This window comes from Balaenoptera physalus (assembly GCF_965194825.1).
Source record: "Balaenoptera physalus genome assembly, chromosome: 1".
NCBI classification, from domain to species: domain Eukaryota; kingdom Metazoa; phylum Chordata; class Mammalia; order Artiodactyla; family Balaenopteridae; genus Balaenoptera; species Balaenoptera physalus.
Window position 1 is genome coordinate 33,309,427 of NC_138882.1, and position 24,654 is coordinate 33,334,080.

A 24,654-nucleotide genomic window follows, 5' to 3' on the forward strand; every position below is an offset into this window, starting at 1 on the left:
CTATCTATCTATCTATATATAGATATATATATACACATTATATATATACAGTATACAATATACAATATGATCACAACCCTGTAACAAGTAAATTTAAAAAAATGGATATTTGTAAAGAAAAAAACTCTGGGTCATTAAAATTTTTTTGTCTATTAGTTTAATAACCCCAACCCCTCAATTCACCTGATTCAGTTAATCAAATCCAGAATAATTCATTGATAATTATTTTGCATATCAAATATAAATTTTCTCATGCATATACATTTATGAAAATTAAATTGGGGAATCTATTTTCAAAAAGGGGAAATGGAAGAAAATATACCTAAATGTTAACAAAACTAGGTACTAAAATGTTCTGGATGATTTTTTCCAATCAGGAAAATATTTAAAGAGTATGGAAACAAGCCTAGAATTTCTGAGTAGCTTAAATTAGCATGAGACCAAATTTATCTACATAAACATTTTATTTACATCTAAATTCTATCTCACCATATTAATATAACATTGCGATAATCAGCTAAATGTCTGAATTTCAGTCAATCAAATATTTATTGAGTGGTCTATGTGTGTGGTCCTGGGTGAAATACCCTGATGGCTACGAAGAAGGGGAGAACGCTACCTGAACTTCCAAGAGCTCATGTTGTACTTGGAAAATCAAGACATTAATGTGTAAAAAAAAAAATCAAAAAATACAAGAGATGCCACAACAAAGCATGATGAATTGTCAGAAGGCGTGCTATCAATAGTACTTAATGTTTTAGAGGAAAAAGAGATCCCCATGCAATAGAATATTCAGAGAGGAGTCACTGAGAGGGTATTATTTGAAGAACAGGTGATGGATGGGTGGAAAGTGGGAGCACAGCACTCCAGCTAAAGGTGTCTGCCAACCCTGGCTGTAGGGGACAGTTTTAGTGGAATTAATTGTCTTCAACAGAGTTCACTATAGATTTGACCACATGGGAAGAAGATGATATGGGAGAAAGCTGAGTATGCTGCCAGGCAACCTCACAAGTAAGGGCAGGAGAATGGTGAGGAACAGGAACTTAGTGGCCAGGTGAACTGGGCTGGGGATTCCAGCTCTGGCCTTCCTAGCTGTGACTTGCTTTCTCTTGTCAGGCCCCAGTGTTTTATGGGAAAAATGAGGACGTCACCTGTTTCATTTTTTTAACTCACACATGTTTTGTGCTTACTGTATGCCAGCATCATGCAAAACATTTTGCATAAATTATCTCATTTAAGCCTCAAAATAACAACCTTATGAGGTAGATAATATCACTGTCCCCATTTGACATATGAGAAAACCAGGCTCTAATCCGCCATGCAGGAGAAAGAATTCAAACCCAGGCTGTTTGGAGCGAGAGCCTTCGCCACACTGCACGTAGTATTTAAGAAGCTTAGTCGAGTGCCTGGCATATATAGGTACACAACAGGGGTGACCCTCAGACCAGAACAGAACGTTCAACCCCAAATTGGCTTACCTATATAAATGCACCCATTTCCACAGGGGCTCACACATGATTTTCAGGTGGGAGGTATAAGCAACCCAGTAAACAAAGCTATATGGTCCTGGGAGGTCCTTGGTCCTAAACAGTCCCTGCTCCTATGACTGTCACCATGTCCATGCACCAGGAGACAGAGAAGGTCCAAGTACCTAGCTGTGAAAAGGGAGGAAATCGCGTCTGACAAACACCACGGAGAAGAGGACGACAGAGGGTTAGGGCGTCACTTCTGTCCTGGGTATCAGAGAAATTGTCTCTGGATTTCCTTCAGCTCTGGTCACCATTGCAGGGGCCTCACCCCAGGCAGTTGGGACGCATCTGGACTATAAAATGAGAACCCGGATCAACATTCCAGCTCAGCAACTTTCTAAACTCAACCACCTTGGACACCTTGCTTCCTCTCTCTGAGTCTCAGTTTCCCTGTCTAGAAACTGAAAGGGGTGAGATAAATAGATTTAGTTCTGACATTTTGTTGTTCTAGAATTCCATGAGTCTAAAATGACATAAAGGATAAGACTCAAATTAACCAGAAATAGCAACTTTGAATCTCAACCAGCTAAGCCACACCTCCAGTCACACGGATTTATAGGTGCAGGCACAGCCAATTTTTAGGAGGAAAATAAGTCATCCAAAATTTCTAACTACTAATTTGACGGAAAGCATTTTTGCAAGAAAGTACTTGAGATGAATGCAACTTGGTGATTTGGGGGAAAGCATTTTTACAATTACTTGAGATGAATGAAACTTAGTACGGAGACTAAATCAGCAAGACAAAGAATTGCAAGCAACTTCCGGAGTCATTTTGCTAGTTCTGCAAAGCTCCAGGTGAATTGGAGGGGCCAACTAAATTTTATAGAATTGACCAACTAAATTTTAGAGAAACTAAACACCTTCTACAGATTATGCCCAGTTTGTGAGCGCTTTGGTGGCTGGGACCATGTCTAGTCCATACTTTAGCTCCACAATTCCTGGCACAATATTTAGAGACGATGTGTGGGGAAAAGCGCTTTGTAACATTCTGTACTCATTGCAGTTCAATCAGTTTGCATATAATAAACACTGTTTAAGCTTGGTGGGGGGCACGTGATGTCCCTGAGTCTCAATTTCCTCCTCTGTTAATCAGAAAGCCGAAGGCCTCCCTCACAGAATTTGTCAAGAGGGGTAAGTGAGACCATGGAACTTTCCAGCACTGTTCCTGCCTCACTACTGGGTCTCAGGGCCATGGGCATGTCTCCTGTACAGTCCAGTAGGACCTCATGCTCAGAAGTGCCCCATGATGGGTTTAGTGCTCTGCTGTTGCCATCTTTAAATTCTTAATAATTTTTAAAAAGGGGCCCAAGATGGGTTTCCCTGCTGGCGCAGTGGTTGAGAGTCCGCCTGCCAATGCAGGGGACACGGGTTCGAGCCCTGGTCTGGGAAGATCCCACGTGCCGCAGCAACTGGGCCCGTGAGCCACAACTGCTGAGCCTGTGCGTCTGGAGCCTGTGCTCCGCAGCGGGAGAGGCCGCGATAGTGAGAGGCCTGTGCACCGCGATGAAGAGTGGCCCCCGCTTGCCGCAACTAGAGAAGGCCCTCGCACAGAAACGAGGACCCAACACAGCCAAAAATAAATAAATTAATTAATTAAGAATGCAAATGACCCAAGGATCAGGTGTTTCCATTAAAAAAAAAAAAAAGTCAGGTTTATGGATATATAAGTTACATACAGTAAAAAATTCACCATTAAAAAAAAATTATCTGGCTTTATTTAGCATACCAATATATAAAAAAAAAGAAAGGGGGGTCCAAGATGTTCATTTGCACTGGGCCCTGCTGATTACGCAGCTGATCCTACTCAAGGCATTGTATTGAGTAGGGTTGCCGAAGCCCACACAAGGTCAGTGCACCGAACAAGAGCGGAGTCGACCAATAACCAAGTCTTCCTTGAGTGCCTGGTCTACACTTCTGAGCTCCCAGGCTGCAGGGACCATGGAGAGAAGCCTGCTCTAAGAACACTCTTCTATGCTAAAGTATTCTAGAAGAGTTTTCTGTCACTGACTTCAGTCAAGTCAGTCAACACCTCTGTGCCTCAGTTTCCTCAATCATAAAGAGAAGCTATGAACAGCACCTATATTTTCAGAGTTGTGAGGATTAAATGAATTAATCTACGTGATGCTCTTAACAGTTCCTGGGACATAGTAAGCTCTATGTAAGCGTCAGCTATTATATTTTGCTGTTGTTGTTGTTGGCTTTTCCTTGCCCAGATGTTTGCCTGGCTTTTTTTTGACAGCGTACATTTTCTGATTCTCATTCATAACAGTTTTAAACTGCTAGGCTGGTTCCCTTCCCTCCACACATCCCAGTTCTTTGTAGCTCAGAATGAATCTTAAGGGAAAAACTCCTGCAGGGAGATATTCTCTGGGATCTGGTTCCCAGTTGACTTTAAAAGAGTAAATAATTTATAGCTACTATTGATGGAGTACTGGACTGGGCACTAAATGTATATTTTCTGTAATCCTCATAGCAACACTGAAAGGTGGCTGGTTTTATACCCATTTTACAGATGAGGAAACTGAGGATTACAAATACTTAGCAAAGTTCTTTGGATCTGGTTCTGTCTGCATCCAAAGTCTATTTACCTTCTAGCCGGAGCCCTGAAGGACACTGCTGCTACTGAAGACAGATCTCAGGTCTCAGGAGCAAGAGACTAATGTCCATAAAGTGCACACTGACAAATCTTAAGCTCACTCCAAGCCGATGGCAATTGAATTCCATACTCTGGCACCCTAGCACATAAATGGAGAACCCCCTCTGAAACTTCTACACATATATGTTCACAAACAGACACACACCCCTCAAACTAATTTAAAATCCTACATGCCCAGACAATACTTACCCCCAGGACCATGAGAAAGTTCTGATCCCAGCCTGTGTTTCAGCGATGTCCTGAAGGAAACATCTCCCTCACCACCCCCCAGCCCCACCCGGAAGCTTCTCAGTCACTGGAGGTCAGTCGCCAATGTTTCGTCATTTCCAAAAGGGCGAGGGCATGCTGCTCAGAAGATAATAATCTAGCTCAGTTTTGTAGAGCGGGGTGAAGCAACAGATAACACCTCCTGTCTCTCTTGGCAGGGCTCTACCCTACTGCTCCATGTAGACAGTTTACGTCGATGGAGATCAGTAGTCTCTTTCCCTCCATGTGAACAAATGTTTAAATTCCACAAATATGCACACGGCCCGGTAGAGCGGAAAGAGCCCTGGAGGAGGAGTCAAGAGGCCTGGGTTCAAGTCCCACCTCTGGCGCTAACTTGCCATATGAGCTCAGACAAATGACTTTCCCACCAGTGGACTCATGATCTTTCTTTCTAAAATGAAGAAGTGGGTCTCTACATATTAGCAAAGGTCCCTTCCAGCTTGCCTCATCTCCGAATCTGTGTGTGATGCGACCATAGATTATTATGAGTGTGTATATGGGACGTATGGCAACTGATGAGGATAATTTTTTAAGGGCATCTTTACCGTTAAACATTGAATGAGGCCGAACTCAGACGGCTGTTGCAGTTTGTATGACAGTGCCAGGAAGGGAAGGAAGGTCAATTGCAGGTTTTTGGGGGGTGTCTCAGGCTAAACCCCCACGACCTAAATTTGGGAGTGAAGAAGAACAGGAGGAACATAAAATGATGCTGAGATAAAACAAAGAAAACAGAACTTTATAGGCCTCTGTGATGTCACCTCCTTGCTCGGGACAGATAACCAGTGTAGAATAATGGCTCCCAAGTCAGATATATTCAGGTTTGAAACCTGGCTGTACTACTTGGTAGCTGGTTGACTTGGGATAAGTTACTTAACCTCTCTGGTTCTCAGTCTTTGCATAGGTTAATAATAAATGTCTACTTTTTAAAAATCTCATAAGGCTTTTTAAAGTTAAATGATACAAATAAATAGGCAAAGCACTTAACAGAAGCTCCTTTCTCTGGTAAACAACAAATGGTAGCTATTTACATTTTTATTCTCTAAATTAAAGTTAGAAATCCACTCCTTGGGCTGAGTGCTGCTCAGTGTTTTCCGACCCACAATGTATTATCAGTTCACTGAGGAAATATGTCTAGAGCTACAGTCTTCTTTCTTTTGCAGAGCTACGTTAAGAACAGGAAGCGCCATCCTTACTCAAAGTTTAGGAATGCATGGCGATCCTGGAAGCTTTACAGAATGATTTCCTAACTGGGTTTTCAGCACCCTCCAGGTTCATCCTTACACTGTCGACATACACCTCGCTGCTCCTGACTCTGCCGGAGTCTCTCAGTAATTAACTCTAGCTACAGTTAACCTACAGGAATCAAGCCAAGAATTTTGACCCAATACCTTGATTACCCTTTTACCTGAACCCGGGGTAGATATGGCAGCAGCCAGGGTTGTGTATCATTCACACTGCTCTGCTATTCTGTGTAGACCACTCTTGGACTAGAACCTTCCATGATGTCTCTTCAAGGCTCACAATATCATGTAGTTGCTAAGGATTTTTGAGCATGACATATTTGGGGTCCTCCATGTGTGTACTCTCACTACGACAGTGTTGCAACAATAGAAAGCCCACTTGACTTGGACCTGGAAACCCGAGGCATTCAACCTCTCTGGACTACATTTTCTCCATAAACAATTGCAAGTAGTTTTGATTCAATCATCCATGACTCTGCTCTAAATCGAGGGTCTATGTCTTACTCTACTGTGTCCCTTGTCACCAGAACTCTGCCTGCTTCTAGTAGGTGCTCAAGCAGTGTTTGTGGCATGTGTAAGTGAGTGAATGAATTAAAGTGTTCAGTTATTTATACATGCCTGGCGTATGCCCCCATCTCACACACTGCCTAACTACATGCAAACACTTGCTGAAGATGAGATGATGATTTGCTCACAAAAGCACTTAGTCTGCTCCTTCCCAGAGGCCACTGTCAATGGATTCCTGCTGGTGCTCCTTGGGAGGTCCACATCCAAGCCTCCATCTGCCTAGCCTGATGTGATATGGTCTTCCTCTCTCCGCTTTGAGCTGACAGCCCTAAATTAAACTATAACATCTGTAACATCAACAGGAAGCTATTTCTGATAGCTTATCACCTGGTGGAAGAAAGAGCAGCTGATGGAGGTCGATAACTCATAGTCACCTCCCACACCCTACACATTTTGTAAGACTGCATCCCTCCTAAGCCCTTTTCCCCTTGCACAATGCCTCCGACATTCGTGGGATGCAATGACTCACAGAGAACATAGCTACTTTCTGCAGGAGAATCAGTTATCTCACCCCATTTTTAAGGGGGAAAAACGGTGTGTCAAGAAGACTAAGGAAATTTTTTTTCTTTTTTGTTCTCTTTTTATTTTATTTATTTATTTTTTAATTATTTTTTGATTAAGGAATTTTTGAAAAGGGGAAAAATACTCATTATCCAATCATCCTAATACATTTTTGCATAACCCTTTTCCTGCACACTTGTGTTTTTTTAAAATAGTTTCCCAAATTGTTTTCCACGTTATAATAAATGAGATTTTAAAACCCTCAATTCTGGTTATGTCACTCTCTGCTAACAACTCTTCAGTGGCTTCCCACTGAGTTTAGATCCTGAACAAGATCTACCCTCTTAGCTGTACCTCAGGTACTTCGCTTGCCTTTGTTTCTTCACACTCTTCCAGGCTCTCTCCCACCTCAGGGCGTCTGCACACGTGGGTCCTTCTGTGCCCAAAAAGTTTTCGCGGCATTTTTAATTATTGCCTAATATCCCGCCTTGCTGATATAACTGTAAGTTCCAAAGCATTCTTTGCAGCATGATTCAGTTGTTTCCAGTGTTTTTACTATTGGAGACAACACCGTGATGGGTAGCTTTGTACATACTGATTTTGTTGTTGTTGTTGTTGCTTATTTTAGACTATCTCCTTTGGATAAAGTTCCAGGAGTGGATATCTAAGTCAAAGGAAAGTGACTTTATGGCCTTTGCATCATATTGACCTTTTGTTTTCAGAACACGCATTCCATTAGCAGTGTTTGAGTGTGTCTATTTCACTACAATCTGGATAGCAATGAATTCTCATTTTTCAGTAATTATATAGTGCTATTTCCATGCGTGTTTTAATTTATTTTTTCAAATCTGTTTATTATTAGTAATAAAATGTTCTACTATTCATTAAACACCAGTATATGAAGTTGCTTCGCATATACTAGCTCCTTCAATCCTCAAAACAACCATATAAGGAAGATACTAAGAATACTGTTTTAAAATAAGGAAACTGAATATTGGGAAGGTTAACTTCCCCAAAGTCACAGAATTGTAGTAAATAGCAGAATCAGGATTCAAATCTAGATCTTGTATTATTATCTCAAAAGCCATTTGCTTTATGTATTATTTCTCTACCATCTGTATCTTCCAACTAATTGACGTTCTGCAACAGTGAGTTTTGTAGACACTCAACATACCAGGGCTTAGGGTGCAGTGCAGCACCCTAAGTTCATGTGACAACACATATGGAGCACCTAGCCCATGCCTTTCCAGAGTCAGCAGTCTGTAAACAGGCCTCCAGCCCCCCGGCCACCTCCACCACCCCTCCCTTTCCTTTTAGATGCAACTTTTTATTGATTAAAGATCTTCCTCCAAAAACTGAAGTTAAGACTCATTGACAGATGCAGTCAAATGCCCACCTCACAGAGTTGTTCAAGATTCAGTGAGCCCACATGGGCTGTGTTAACCCACGTGAAACACTCTACAAATACTAGGCTTTATTATCTTTTTAAAATAACATAGAAGGAAATAGTGACAGACTGCTAATGAGCACAGGGTTTCTTCTGGGGTGATGAAAATGTTCTAAAATTGTGATGATGGTTGCACACCTCTATGAATATACTAAAAGCCATAGAATTGTGAATTGTATGGTATGTGAATTCTATCTCAATAAAGCTGATATTTTATCAAATAGCAAGGGCTTTGCTACTGTGGTCACTATGTTATTCCCTCCAAATTGTTCTGCCATTCATTCATTCATGCTACAGATATTTCTTGATAGTTGACAATGCACCTGGTCCTGCACTTGGGATCCAGAGGTAAAGAAGATGGACTTGATCCCTATCCCCATGCAACTGGGATCATAGACTTCAGACAAGACATTACACTAAGGTGTGATAAATGCTGTCTCCTGGAAAGTTAAAGGGAGCCAGGGAACATATAGCAGAAGGGCTCATCACAGTCTTTGATCAGAGAAGGATTCAGGTCTGACCTAGGGAGTGGGGGGAAGGGTACAGGCAGAAGAAAGAGCATGGGTAAAGTCTCAGTGGGGAGAGAGAGAACTAGTGCATTTGGAAAACTGAGAGCCAGCCAAGATAACGGGGAGAGAGCGGGAGGGCAGTGAGGAGTGATGGGGCTGAGCAGGTGCGTATGGGTGGGATCACAGAGGGCCTTGTGGGCCCTGCTAAGAAGTTAGGATTTATCCAATGGACAGCTGGAGCCCACTGAAGGTGCACAGATAAGCTGAAGAAACGTTAACTGATAATGGCCACTCAGAGTTTGTTTTTTGAAGAACCTCTGGTTGCAAGGTAGAGAACAGATTAGAGGGAGAGACAGAGGCAATTAAACAGATTTTTAAAATACGCAAGATGTAGAAGTGATAGGATTTGGTAATCTAATTACTTGGAATGGAAGTGGGAGGAAGAGAATGGCAAAGTGACTCATAGATTTTCAGATAGGGCCAGTGGGTGGCCGGTGGGGAGGGAGAGGGCAATGGGGGAGCTGCAGCATGCTTTCTGTGCCTGATGTGTTGAACGTGAGTACACAGGGGGCCAGTCCACAGAGTGGTTAAAGACGGGGGCCCTGAAGCCAGGCTGACTCTGCCGCTACCTATCTTCTCTGTGACTTGATTTCTTGAAGACAAGAATAACAGTAGCTTTCTCAAGTGCTGCTGTGAGGCTTATATGAGTTATATGTGAGGCACTTAAAATATGTCTGTTAAGACTATGTAAGTGTTTACACACAGTTGCGACTACAAAAGTATTTATCATTATTATTGCTGTCATACACCCAAGAGGTGAAGGCCAGTAAGCAGTTAGATGTGTGTCTACAGATGTCTACAGTTGGAGACGTGGATTTCAGGGGTGTCGGCAAGCAGACAGCACTAAAGCTTTTGGAAACAGAGTGAGAAGGCAAAGGGCCAGGAGAGAGCCCCGAGGTGCTCCAGTATCAGAGGGACAGGTGGAGCCTGCCAAGGGCACCCCAAGGGCACGGCAAAGACACAGGAGGAATGGGGTGGGAGCGCCCAGGTGCCAAGCCTCAAGGAACATCCTTCTAACTCACTGGGGCCTCTGGCTGTCCCCCCACTTTCCTTGTGCAGTCAAGATTGCTCCAACTAGGTGTTTCCAGGGAACATTGGTGAATTCAGTAAATCAAGTTTTTAACATCTATGCCCAGAGTGTATTAGAGGAGGGCACTATTTTTACAAAGCCTGAAATACACCCACTTGTAAAGACAAGAATCCTTTTGGAATGAGGGACATCCCTCTACACTCTTCAATTTCATAAGTTTGGACCTTTGTACATTCAGTATATCCTTTTCTCTATCTGGGCTGGCCTTCTTTGCACACAGATTTTTTTCCCACTGTTTTTTTGTGTCTGTTTTAACTCCCCTTAGATCATCGGCTCTTAAGGAAGTGAAAAATTAAGGACCACGTGATTTATTTATTTGTTGAGTTCCTGTTTATGAGATGTTGCTGCGTAGTACTTGAGGCAGGTTCTCAAAAAAAAAAAAAAAAAAACGTTAACTGATAGTGGCCACGCCCTTCTAATGATGGCAAAATCGTCCTGCTGTTCTAGTGCGTTCAACTGATCCATGAGAAATATCTCCTTGTAACATGATCAATTGTCATATGTCAGTTGATAATAATTCTTCACATTTTTCTACAGCATCTTGTAATTTACAGAATATTTTCATATAACATCATCAGACAATACCTATCTTCAAAATAGTCACAGATTATTTCCATAATCTGTGAAATTATTATTTCCATTCTACAGATGAGAAAATCTGAACTTAAAGAAATTAGCTAACTTGCCAAAGGTTGTACAAGGTAAGTGAAGGGCCAAGACTGATAGCTGACAAGAGAGTGGTGCATGGAGTGGGTGGAGGGCAGGTGGCAGTGGGAGCTGTCCATCCTGGAAGCAGGTGCTCAAGGGGTCCATTGTCTGCAGTGGATTTAAAAAATAATAAAACCAACTAAAGGCAGTCTGCTTTTTGTTATTACCGTGCACCAGTAATTCCAAATACTGTCAGAAATACTCCTCCCTGCTGGGCACCGAGAAGCTGGCTTTTTCTATCCTCTAAGAAGAAACATTAAGGGAGCAAGTGAACCTCATTTCCAGTCACACAGAGAGATTTTTCTCAGGACTTTGCAAAGTGTTTTACAAATCCCTGCCCTTGTTAAAACAGATACATTTCTTTGAGGGTGTTCAGAACATTGCAGCATTATGTTTTCCCAAGAGAAGCAGCAACCACCACATGGCCAAACGTCTAGAAGCTCCTCAGCCTATTTAACAGAATTTCCCAAGAATCTTTAGAAGAGCAGCATCCATTCGCTCATTCAGCAAAATGCACTGATCAGCTCCTCTGAAAGGGATGGAAGGCAGGAGCCATGGGTGCGGGTGAGCAACAAGGAAAGGAGGACAGCTACATCCGCCAGGCCAGTGGGTTGTGGACAACTTCTTTTGCAGGTGAGCTGGAGGGGTTTGTCTTAGCGCCCAAGACCTGAGCCTCCTTGGAGTATATAACTCACTTGCCCTCTGCTTTAGCTGTAAAGGTCCGGAATTCTCCCATCCTAACTGAGAAGGGCAGCTGTTTGCTCTAAAACCACAAAGGCTAATTCAGAAGTGGAGAGTCCTAGCTGCTAGCAGCCCAGACCTGAGGGGTTTCCTGGAACCCATCAATGCTAATACTCAATGCTCTCAGTGCTAAAACTAGGACAGTCCAGGGCAGATTGGGGTGGTTGCTCATCCATCCTTCTAGTTGCTGAGATTTTTAAATCATTATTTAGTGCTCATTTTACTTCTGTTGAAATCACTGTGGGTCCCAAGCTTGGGGCATGGAGAGTCTGGTCAACCTCTTCATCTTAGCTATGTATCGGAACAGGGGCTCCAGGAAGAGCCTAGAGCAGGGCTTCTCAACAGCAGCATTTTGTGCAGGATAATTCTATTTTGTGGGGGGCGAGGGCTTTCCAGTGCATTGTAGGATGTTTAACAGCATCCCTAGCCTCTACCCCCTATATGCCAGTAGCACACACACACACATACACACACACACCACTCCATTGTGACAATCAAAAATGTCTCCAGATATTTTCAGATATCTGGGGGAGGGGAGCAAAATTGCTCCCAGCTGAGAGCTACTGCCCCAGAGAGATGTCTCTGGCTGCCTAACTAACAATTGGGGGCTGTTGGGTACAGATCAAAGCTGGAAGAGGGGGTGTCCTCGCTTCAGTCTGGGCACAGCTACCCCATTTGCCACATAAAAGACTAATAATGACTATTCTGCACCCTCCTTGCATAGAATCAGAAGCAGAGTTAGGCTGGGGTCTCCCTGTGACAGTCCCGCCTGAGCAGGTGTCCCCTTAAACAAGCTCTTCCCACAGGGCGTTACAAGGATTACTTCCTGTCCTATGGGATGCTCCCTAAGAAAATAAAAGGGAGTTTAAAGAATACTATTCATAAAGTACATTACATATCGGAGGCTCTGAGAAGTCTCGCCATAAAGAAACCTGTTTAAATTTTTCAACACAGATATATGCTGAGGCCAAACTATCCATTTAAATACCACTGTTAATATCCCAATTGTAAGTTCTTTGGAAACTCGGGTGACCTCCCTGAGATTTCTGAGAATTTTCAGAGGGTTTGTGTTCTTGTGTTTGCTTCCGGCTCTGAGTTCACCCTCCCCCTGAATTGTCCAACCCATTCAGGTTGCACCTCTTACCACTTCCCTCTTATTTCTGCTCTATGCTGACCAAGATGTGGATTTCAGTCCCTTTTCCATGATGTCCCCTTCCCCAAAATACCCACACCAGACCGTGGTGTGTTCAGCGGGCTTTACTGAGGTTTGTGGTGGTGGAAATCTTTTACATGATTTTAGCCCCCTTTCCCCTCAAAACTTTCCTTGTTGTCTCCCCAGCAGCCTCCTCCACCCCCACCCCAACTCTATTCTCACTTTATTGTACAAAACAACTTTGCTCTCCCCTCCTATTGGCCTTGGACTTGCTTTTGCACTTTCAAAGCCTTGTTAACAGGTGACCACAAAGCCTTGTTAACAGGTGACCACATAATTTATCACCCAAACTATGACACTTTTGAGAATGAAAGTGGACCTAATAATAGTTTCTCTGGGACAACAGTTGTATACCAGGAAAGTCCCCAACAAACCAGGGCATGTGGTCACCCTACATCTGTGCCATAACAAAGGGCTCTCTGCCCTTGGACTTGCCCAGTATCAACAGAAAAGAGGGCAGAGGCTTAGAAATCTTTGTGTTTCCTTTCTACTTCCTCCTCCCCTCTCCAGTCTCTATGAGTGGAATGGAGCCATAAAGAATGTGTTTTCTTACTGATGTGAACCATGCCATCCTCCTTCGAAGACAGAGGTGGCTTCTATCATTTTTGGTTTTAAATGAAAAATTACTTTTCTCCATTACTCTTTACTTATTCATCATTTCCCACACTTATTTGGTCATAGATCTCATCTACTCTCTACATCCCAACATCCATTAACATCTCTCATAACTGGAAGAACACACTTTGGGAAACTTTAAGCTCAAAGGTGGGGAGGATCATCTACACTGCCACGAAATAACCTCGAGTGATGACAGGATTAGGGTGGAGTGGAGACCAGGAGTCCCCTATAAATGAGGAGAACATCTGGAGATTAACAAATGTCAGCAGCAGGAGTATAGAGAGTGGTGCAGCCAGAGGCATAATCCCCAAAGGATCAGGGGTCCCTATACTCCCACTGCATGGAGTATGCTGTGGGAAACATTGCCTTAGATCACTGATTCCCAAACTCAGGTGCTGATTTGTTGCACACACCTCATCTCCCCATACTGCCCCCCCAACTCCAGACACACTAACATCCTTGATATTTTTTGACCATGTAAAGTATACTTCCACCTCAGGGCCTTTGCACTTGCTGTTCCTTCTGCCTGACATGCTCTTTCCCATTTATCCTCAGGTCTCACTTTCTCACTGCCTTCAGGTCAAATGTCAGCAAGCCTGTACCTGACCATCTAATACAAAATAGCAACCCACTCCCACCTGGTGTTCCCTACCTTCCAGGACTTGCTTTATTTTGGTCCATAGCACATGCTACCATGTGACAGTCTGTGTACTTTCTTGTTTATTTGTTCACTGCCCCCCTCCTAGAAGGTAAGCTCCATGAGAATAAGGTTTTGTCTGTTGAATTCACTGCTGTATTCCCAGGGTCTAGAATATGGTGGTGTTTAATGCATGTTTTTATTTATTTATTTATTTTTTAGGAATTAATTTTTTTATTTTTGGCTGCATTGGGTCTTTGTTGCTGTGCGCGGGCTTTCTCTAGTTGCGGCAAGCGGGGCTACTCTTCGTTGTGGTGCACGGGCTTCTCACTGCGGTGGCTTCTCTTGTTGCAGAGCACAGGCTCTAGGTGCGCGGGCTTCAGTAGTTGTGGCTCGCGGGCTCAGTAGCTGGGACCTGCCGGCTCTAGAGCGCAGGCTCAGTAGTTGTGGTGCACGGGCTTAGTTGCTCTGCGGCATGTGTCTAGGACCAGGGCTCGAACCCGTGTCTCCTGCCTTGGCAGGCGGATTCTTAACCACTGCGTCCCCAGGGAAGTCCTAATGCATGTTTTTAAATGAAGGAAAGAAGGAATGAATCAGTTGCAAAGTTCCAGACATCATCCGAAGTTCCCACGGAGCAGACACTGGTTGGTGGTGACATGTACCCACTTCCACTGGGTGCTCCTTCCCCAGCTCCTGTCCCGGGTGGCCCCGCATTCTCTGCGTTCACGTCCTCAGGAAGAAGACTTTACACGTCCCTGCAGTTCCCCCATGCCTCCTCCCCCCACACTTGGTACATAGTCCGGCAAAGCTGCTGTGAAGACATAGACACTGCCGTCAGCCATTCACGTCTCCAGACGTGAGTATGACTCATGAATTCACCTCTACAGGGTGTCAATTCCTGACAGGGCAGAACAAGAGAGACAAAATCCAGACGCTGGTCCTTGAGTGGTGCGAGCCCCACTCCTCAGTCCTTGCCTCAGGAAGGGCAGGGGCGAGAAAGGGCTCCTCTGTTGGCAAGTCTCTCTCAGGAACCTACTCCCGGGGCTCAGGGTGGCTGGAATTATTGTGTCTCTTGTCTCTCAGATCTCACTCCTTTCCATTATAACTGCACTTTGTTTCCAATAAATTAGAAGAAATACCCAGTTGTTTACCTCCATCAGAATATGGTTTATGCATTTTAAACACACACACACACGCACGCACACACACACACACACACATCTAAAGGAAAAGCCGTTTCAGGATCCAGCTGGGGCACAGGTCTGACTCTGCACTCTGAAGCATCTCACTGGCTTCCCATCAGTGGAATACAATGGAGGCATATTCCACTTTGTCTGGTGATGTCCTCCTGGGGCGATCGAAAGGCGGCACGTTGGCATAGACAGCGAAGTCGTCCTCTTTCCTGGGGGCCAAGTTGATTACGTTGGAATATATGGCATCAGCATGGCAGGAAAGCTCCTTTAGAGATAGGACACAGGTTAGATGTGCCAGCCACTTCCAAAGATAAAACCTGCTACTGGGACCCCTATAGGACAGCAAGTGGAACATTGGGTTCTTGCTGAGCAAGCCCTAGATCTGCCTTGATTTTCAAAAACATTTATTTCAGGGCTGTTCTCTGCCTCATCACCACCACCCCTGTATGGGGTCTACCTAGGAACAGCATGAAATCCTGGCAGAGATAACCAGGAGCCCCTCTAGGTATGACTCCACTATTTCCTTACCAAGGATTTGTGGAGAAGGTTGGTCTGATGCTTCAGTTGTTTCCTAAATAGTCCTAGAAAAATTAATAAATTCAGAGTCAGCCTGAGTTGGGATAGTAACCATCTTTCCTTGATTGATTATTGGGCTTAGGGTTGGACTTCAGAATGCAAAATCCACCGTGTTCAACCCACTGGGCCTCTGAGACTGAGCTAAGTGCCCAGGAAGATACAGGGGGAGTAAACACTGTTGGTATACTTTATAATTTTGGTTATTATTTAGATGAGTTTGGCATCAATATTTATTTTAGCTGATGCATATAAACCATGTCTATACAGATTGCTTACCTATGGCTTTTAGCATAAAGAATTTGTACCATAAATAAATCTTGTTGCTATGTGCTGAGTCCCTGGCAACTCCAGAGAACAGACCCTATAGCCTGCCCTCTTCTCCCCTCCCCCAAGGCTGCCCCATAGGAAAGACACCCCATCTCTGCCCTTGGTTTCTCCTCTTTCCTGGTTCCCAGCTCCAGGGCCAGCCGTTCAACTCACTCTCATGCCTCCATTTCTTCAGAGTCATGGACAAGAGCCCCACCAGCAGCAAGATGAGGGCCACGACACCGATGGAGCTAGAAACAGCTGTGGCTGCTGTGCCTAAGCTGAGGGAAGCAAACAAGACAATGAGGGTGCTTCAGCTGCCCTGGCTGGCTGCGGTGATCATCCACAAAATCGCCCTGGGGCCTCCCCGCTTCTGTGGGAGCTCTCTCACCTCTGGGCTTCCACATCCCCAACAGCCAACCATCTCCTGCCCCCATTTTGAGCCTCTCTCCTCTGCCCCAACATCCATGGCCACGGTCCCACCCACACCAGTCCACAAATGGGGGCCAAGCAGACCGTCTTCCAAGATCCCTAATACTCCTGCATGGGCCAGCCCTTCTCTCACCCACCTGCTGAGTTCTTTAAGGCCAGTGCCTATCTTCAGGGTGGTGATGTTCTCTGCAGAAAGGGATAGAGAAGAAAAGGAAAGGCGATTTGAGAGTAATTCTTTTCTTGTTGTTTTGTTTTTTTTTTTAGTTATTTCTGAGATATACATTTTAAATAACTAGAATTATGACTTATAACATTATACCAGAACATATAAGATTTTTAGAAATTTCATGTAATGTCTGAAACATTTATATTAACATATTTCCATACAAATAACCCAAAGAAAGTTTAGTATTAGTTGTTTTTTGTTTGTTTGTTTGTTTGTTTATACTGCAGGCTCTTATTAGTCATCAATTTTATACACATCAGTGTATACATGTCAATCCCAATTGCCCAATTCAGCACACCACCATCCCCACCCCACCATGGTTTTCCCCCCTTGGTGTCCATACATTTCTTCTCTACATCTGTGTCTCAACTTCTGCCCTGCAAACCGGTTCATCTGTACCATTTTTCTAGGTTCCACATACATGCGTTAATATACGATATTTGTTTTTCCCTTTCTGACTTACTTCACTCTGTATAACAGTCTCTAGATCCATCCATGTCTCAACAAATGACTCGATTTCGTTCCTTTTTATGGCTGAGTAATATTCCATTGTATATATGTACCACATCTTCTTTATCCATTCATCTGTTGATGGACATTTAGGTTGCTTCCAGGACCTGGCTATTGTAAATAGTGCTGCAATGAACACTGTGGTGCATGTGTCTTTTTGAATTATGGTTTTCTCTGGGTATATGCCCAGTAGTGGGATTGCTGGATCATATGGTAATTCTATTTTTAGTTTTTTAAGGAACCTCCATACTATTCTCCATAGTGGCTGTATCAATTTACATTCCCACCAACAGTGCAAGAGGGTTCCCTTTTCTCCACACCCTCTCCAGCATTTGTTGTTTGTAGATTTGCTGATGATGCCCATTCTAACTGGTGTGAGGTGATACCTCATTGTAGTTTTGATTTGCATTTCTCTAATAATTAGTGATGTTGAGCAGCTTTTCATGTGCTTCTTCGCCGTCTGTATGTTTTCTTTGGAGAAATGTCTATTTAGGTCTTCTGCCCATTTTTGGATTGGGTTGTTTGTTTCTTTAATATTGAGCTGCATGAGCTGTTTATATATTTTGGAGATTAATCTTTTGTCCATTGATTCATTTGCAAATATTTTCTCCCATTCTGAGGGTTGTCTTTTCGTCTTGTTTATGGTTTCCTTTGTTGTGCAAAAGCTTTGAACTTTCATTAGGTCCCATTTGTTTATTTTTGTTTTTATTTCCATTACTCTAGGAGGTGGATCAAAAAAGACCTTGCTGTGATTTATGTCAAAGAGTGTTCTTCCTATGTTTTCCTCTAAGAGTTTTATAGTGTCCGGTCTTACATTTAGGTCTCGAATCCATTTTGAGTTTATTTTTGTGTATGATGTTAGGGAATGTTCTAATTTCATTCTTTTACATGTAGCTGTCCAGTTTACCCAGCACCACTTATTGAAGAGACAGTCTTTTCTCCATTGTATATCTTTGCCTACTTTGTCATATAATAGTTGACCATAGGTGCATGGGTTTATCTCTGGGCTTTCTATCTTGTTCCATTGATCTACGTTTCTGTTTTTGTGCCAGTACCATATTGTCTTGATTACTGTAGCTTTGTAGTATAGTCTGAAGTCAGGGAGTCTGATTCCTCCAGCTCCGTTTTTTTCCCTCAAGACTGCTTTGGCTATTCGGGGTCTTTTGTGTCTCCATACAAATTTTAAGATGATTTGTTCTAGTTCCATAAAAAAAATGCCATTGGTAATTTGATAGGGATTGCATTGAATCTGTAGATTGCTTTGGGTAGTATAGTCATTTTCACAATATTGATTCTTCCAATCCGAGAACATGGTATATCTCTCCATCTGTTGGTATCATCTTTAATTTCTTTCATCAGTGTCTTATAGTTTTCTGCATACAGGTCTTTTGTCTCCCTAGGTAGGTTTATTCCTAGGTATTTTATTCTTTTTGTTGCAATGGTAAATGGGAGTGTTTCCATAATTTCTCTTTCAGATTTTTCATCATTAATGTATAGGAATGCAAGAGATTTCTGTGCATTAATTTTGTATCCTGCTACTTTACCAAATTCATTGATTAGTTCTAGTAGTTTTCTGGTGGCATTTTTAGGATTCTCTATGTATAGTATCATGTCATCTGCAAACAGTGACAGTTTTGCTTCTTCTTTTCCAATTTGCATTACTTTTATTTCTTTTTCTTCTCTGATTGCCGTGGCTAGGACTTCCAAAACTATGTTGAATAATAGTGGTGAGAGTGGACATCCTTGTCTCGTTCCTGATCTTAGAGGAAATGCTTTCAGTTTTTCACCATTGAGAATGATGTTTGCTGTGGGTTTGTCATATATGGCCTTTATTATGTTGAGGTAGGTTCCCTCTATGCCCACTTTCTGGAGAGTTTTTATCATAAATGGGTGTTGAATTTTGTCAAAAGCTTTTTCTGCATCTATTGAGATGATCATATGGTTTTTATTCTTCAATTTGTTAATATGGTGTATCACATTGATTGATTTGCATATATTGAAGAATCCTTGCATCCCTGGGATAAATCCCACTTGATCATGGTGTATGATCCTTTTAATGTGTTGTTGGATTCTGTTTGCTAGTATTTTGTTGAGGATTTTTGCATCTATATTCATCAGTGATATTGGTCTGTAATTTTCTTTTTTTGTAGTCTCTTTGTCTGGTTTTGGTATCAGGGTGATGGTGGCCTCATAGAATGAGTTTGGGAGTGTTCCTTCTGCTGCAATTTTTTGGAAGAGTTTGAGAAGGATGGGTGTTAGCTCTTCTCTAAATGTTTGATAGAATTCACCTGTGAAGCCATCTGGTCCTGGACTTTTGTTTGTTGGAAGATTTTTAATCACAGTTTCAATTTCATTACTTGTGATTGGTCTGCTCATATTTTCTGTTTCTTCCTGGTTCAGTCTTGGAAGGTTATACCTTTCTAAGAATTTGTCCATTTCTTCCAGGTTGTCCATTTTATTGGCATAGAGTTGCTTGTAGCAGTCTCTTAGGACGCTTTGTATTTCTGTGGTGTCTGTTGTAACTTCTCCCTTTTCATTTCTAATTTTATTGATTTGAGTCTTCTCCCTCTTTTTCTTGATGAGTCTGGCTAATGGTTTGTCATTTTTGCTTATCTTCTCAAAGAACCAGTTTTTAGTTTTATTGATCTTTGCTATTGTTTTCTTTGTTTCTATTTCAGTTATTTCTGCTCTGATCTTTATGATTTCTTTCCTTCTGCTAACTTTGGGTTTTGTTTGTTCTTCTTTCTCTAGTTCCTTTAGGTGTAAGGTTAGATTGTTTATTTGAGATTTTTGTTGTTTCTTGAGGTAGGCTTGTATAGCTATAAACTTCCCTCTTAGAACTTCTTTTGCTGCATCCCATAGGTTTTGGATCATCGTGTTTTCATTGTCATTTGTCTCTAGGTATTTTTTAATTTCCTCTTTGATTTCTTCAGTGATCTCTTGGTTATTTAGTAACATATTGTTTAGCCTCCATGTGTTTGTATTTTTTACATTTTTTTCCCTGTAATTGATTTCTAATCTCATAGCGTGTGGTCAGAAAAGATGCTTGATATGATTTCAATTTTCTTAAATTTACTGAGGCTTGATTTGTGACCCAAGATGTGATCTATCCTGGAGAATGTTCCGTGCGCACTTGAGAAGAAAGTGTCATGTGCTGTTTTTGGATGGAATGTCCTATAAATATCAATTAAATCTATCTGGTCTATTGTGTCATTTAAAGCTTCTGTTTCCTTATTTATTTTCACTTTGGATGATCTGTCCATTGGTGTAAGTGCGGTGTTAAAGTCCCCCACCCTTACTGTGTTATTGTCGATTTCCTCTTTTATAGCTGTTAGCAGTTGCCTTATGTATTGAGGTGCTCGTATGTTGGGTGCATATATATTTATAATTGTTATATCTTCTTCTTGGATTGATCCCTTGATCGTTATGTAGTGTCCTTCCTTGTCTCTTGTAACATTCTTTATTTTAAAGTCTATTTTATCTGATATGAGTATAGCTACTCCAGCTTTCTTTTGATTTCCATTTGCAGGGACTATATTTTTCCATCCCCTCACTTTCAGTCTGTATGTGTCCCTAGGTCTGAAGTGGGTCTCTTGTAGACAGCATATATATCGGTCTTGTTTTTGTATCCATTCAGCAAGCCTCTGTCTTTTGGTTGGAGCATTTAATCCATTCACGTTTAAAGTAATTATCGATATGTATGTTCCTATGACCATTTTCTTAATTGTTTTGGGTTTGTTTTTGTAGGTCCTTTTCTTTTCTTGTGTTTCCCACTTAGAGAAGTTTCTTTACCATTTGTTGTAGAGCTGGTTTGGTGGTGCTGAATTCTCTTAGCTTTTGCTTGTCTGTAAAGTTTTTGATTTCTCCATCAAATCTGAATGAGATCCTTGCTGGGTTGAGTAATCTTGGTTGTAGGTTCTTCCCTTCCATCACTTTAAGTATATCATGCCACTCCCTTCTGGCTTGTAGAGTTTCTGCTGAGAAATCAGCTGTTAACCTTATGGGAGTTCCCTTGTATGTTATTTGTCGTTTTTCCCTTGCTGCTTTCAATAATTTTTCTTTGTCTTTAATTTTTGCCAATTTGATTACTATGTGTCTCAGCATGTTTCTCCTTGGGTTTATCCTGTATGGGACTCGCTGTGCTTCCTAGACTTGGGTGGTTATTTCCTTTCTTATGTTAGGGAAGTTTTCGACTATAATCTCTTCAAATATGTTCTCTGGTCCTTTCTCTCTCTCTTGTCCTTCTGGGACCCCTATAATGCGAATGTTGTTGTGTTTAATGTTGTCCCAGAGGTCTCTTAGGCTGTCTTCATTTCTTTTCATTCTTTTTTCTTTATTCTCTTCTGCAGCAGTGAATTCCACCATTCTGTCTTCCAGGTCACTTATCCGTTCTTCTGCCTCAGTTATTCTGCTATTGATTCCTTCTAGTGTAGTTTTCATTTCAGTTATTGTATTGGTCATCTCTGTTTTTTTGTTCTTTAATTCTTCTAGGTCTTTGTTAAACATTTCTTGCATCTTCTCGATCTTTGCCTCCATTCTTTGTCCGAGGTCCTGGATCATCTTCACTATCATTATTCTGAATTCTTTTTCTGGAAGGTTGTCTATCTCCACTTCATTTAGTTGTTTTTCTGGGGTTTTATCTTGTTCCTTCATCTGGTACATAGCCCTCTGCCTTTTCATCTTGTCTATCTTTCTGTGAATGTGGTTTTTGTTCCACAGGCTGCAGGATTGTAGTTCTTCTTGCTTCTGCTGTTTGCCCTCTGGTGGTTGAGGCTATCCAAGAGGCTTGTGCAAGCTTCCTGATGGGAGGGACTGGTGGTGGGTAGAGCTGGCTGTTGCTCTGGTGGGCAGAGCTCAGTAAAACTTTAATCCTCTTGACTGTTGATGGGTGAGGCTGGGTTCCCTCCCTGTTGGTTATTTGGCCTGAGGCAACCCAACACTGGAGCCTACCTGGGCTCTTTGGTGGGGCTAATGACAGACTCTGGGAGGGCTCACGCCAAGGAGTACTTCCCAGAACTTCTGCTGCCAGTGTCCTTGTCCCCACAGTGAGCCACAGGCCCGCCCCCCCCACCTCTGCAGCAGACCCTCCAACACCAGCAGGTAGGTCTGGTTCAGTCTCCCCTGGGGTCACTGCTCCTTCCCCTGGGTCCCAATGTGCACACTACTTTGTGTGTGCCCTCCAAGAGTGGAGTCTCTGTTTCCCCCAGTCCTGTTGAAGTACTGCAGTCAATTCCCACTGGGCTTCAAAGTCTGATACTCTAGGAATTCCTCCTCCCGTTGCCGGACCCCCAGGTTGGGAAGCCTGACGTGGGGCTCAGAACCTTCACTCCAGTGGGTGGACTTCTGTGGTATAAGTGTTCGCCAGTCTGTGAGTCACCCACCACCAGTTATGGGATTTGATTTTACTGTGATTGCGCCCCTCCTACTGTCTCATTGTGGCTTCCCTTTGTCTTTGGATGTGGGGTATCTTTTTTGGTGAGTTCCAGTGTCTTCCTGTCGATGATTGTCCAGCAGCTAGTTGTGATTCTGGTGTTCTCACAAGAGGGAGTGAGAGCCGAGAGTAATTCTTTAACACATGCTGTAGACTGAATGTTTGTGTGCTGCCAAAATTCATTTGTTAAATCCTAACCCCAAGGTGATGGTATTTGGAGGCGGGGTCTTTGGGAGGTGAGTAGGTCAAGAGGGTGGAGTCCTCATGCATGGGATTACTTCTTTTATAGAAGATCCCAGAGGGTCTCTTCAAGCCCCTCCAACCTGCGAGGACACAGCAAGAAGACAGCCATCTAAGAACAAGAAGTGGGCTCTCACCAGACACTGAATGTGCCAGTGCCTTAATCTTGGACCTTCCGGCATCCAGAACTATGAGAAATAAATGTCTATTGTTTATAAATCACCCAGTCAAACAGTAATTTGTTATAGCAGCCCAAACTGACCAAGACAACACATATACAAATGAGCTCTACAGGATCCTAAGCAGTAATATTAGCTGCCTTACACTGGGGACTTAATATATGCCAGGCACATTCATTATCTTATTTAAGCTTCATGAACAGGCAATAAGGTTGGAACAATTATTATTCCCACCTTACAGTAAGGAAACCAACTCTCAGGGATCAGACTTGCTCAAGGTCATAGAGTTAGATAGTGGCAGAGATCAGATTTGAACCTACATCTCTCCAACTTTAAATTGTGTGTTTATGAATACTACACTATGTTGCCATTGTGCCATCATTTTACTCTTGAGTTCTGCCATTCTTACAAAGGAGTAAGGGTTACCAGACATGACAGGATATCCAGAAAAAAGACAACCAGGAGGGTGCAGGTACTGTCCCCAGGGAGGGGCATGTGAGGGAGTGAGGAGCGGTCAGGATACCAGCTAATTGGGCTGGAACTAGGCAGTTGTGGCTGCTGTGAGAGCCTGCCCATGCTCAAGTGAGGAGGTGATGGTGATATTATCCACACTGAAAAAAATTCTCCTACATCAAGGGATGAAGACCCCAAGCCCATCCCCTATCCAGCCACAGTCTGTCCCTGGATTCTCAGGGTTAGAAGGAATCTTAAAACATTTCTAACCCAACCCTCTTTCTGTATAGACCTTTAGGGTCAGCCACTGGCCCTTGCTGAGTGCTGGAGCCAGGACTGGAGTTTTCAATTCTAAACCCGAAGCGCTCTTGCCTACACTCAGGCCTCTTCCTATTCCTACCCTCTTAAAATGGAGGTGCGTGATTCAGCCCCTTTAGCAGGTGGCACGTTCCAGACACATCTTGGGAGCTGGCTACTCAGACACCCGAATGCAGAGACTGCTGCGAGGGTGGGGTGGAGGGAACCTAGTGGATCACTAGGGCAATCTAATACCCACTGACGATACATAATATCTGAAAGTGGAAGTACCAACAATTACAGCCTCTTGGGGCACTAAGGCCAGCTGGAATTGTGTTAAGCACCTCAGTGGCTCACTTCCTCTCTGCCTTCTTTCAAGTAAGATAGCTGACCTCACTAAGTTTTTCTTTAACAGCTCCTGCCCAACTTCTGGGCAAAGGGTAGGGAGGGGACTTGGAAACCAGATCTTTCTAGTGCCCATGACACCAGCAGGGAATTACCCAAGATGAGGTACCAAGTCACAGGGCTTGGTGTTTGGAGGCATGGAATAGGGTGAGATGTCACACAAAAGCCTGGAGCAGTGAGACGGGAGCCTGGGGCTCCAGCTGGGGGTTGCGGGCCGGGGGTTGCTGAGAACAGGGCACACCTGTTCTCAGCAAGGATGACAGACAGCATGAGGGTGTCCACCTAGGGTCAGAAAGACAAGGGCCTATCCTGAAAAAGCAGAGGAGGGTTGGTGGGGGTGAAGAGAACAAGCATGAAGGATGATATCATGAAAGAGCCTGAGCTTTAGGGTCCCGTGACCTGGTCTCAGGTACTTCTAACTGTGTGATCTTAAGACAGTCACATAATCTCTCTGAGCCACATTTTCCTCATCTGTGAGATGGACATAGTATTCAACCCATAGGGTTTTTAAAGAACTAAATGGTGAGACAATTATTTAACAGTAATTAGTAGTCACTTTGCCCAGGGCTGGCTTTCAGCTAATCTTACCCAAACTGAACAACTGCGTGGTGTTGTCTAAGAC

At 43.0% G+C, this 24,654-nt stretch overlaps 1 protein-coding gene across 1 annotated transcript in view; it reads right to left on the reverse strand.

The window, feature by feature from the left end:
* Positions 1 to 20,361, reverse strand: part of RHEX (regulator of hemoglobinization and erythroid cell expansion) — a 37,762-nt gene extending 17,401 nt beyond the window's left edge. Inside the window, exon 1 of the mRNA XM_082462859.1 lies at positions 37 to 20,361. The gene's annotated coding sequence lies outside the window, so the exon portion shown is untranslated. The remainder of the gene's footprint in view (positions 1 to 36) is intronic.
* Positions 20,362 to 24,654: the final 4,293 nt, after the last annotated feature.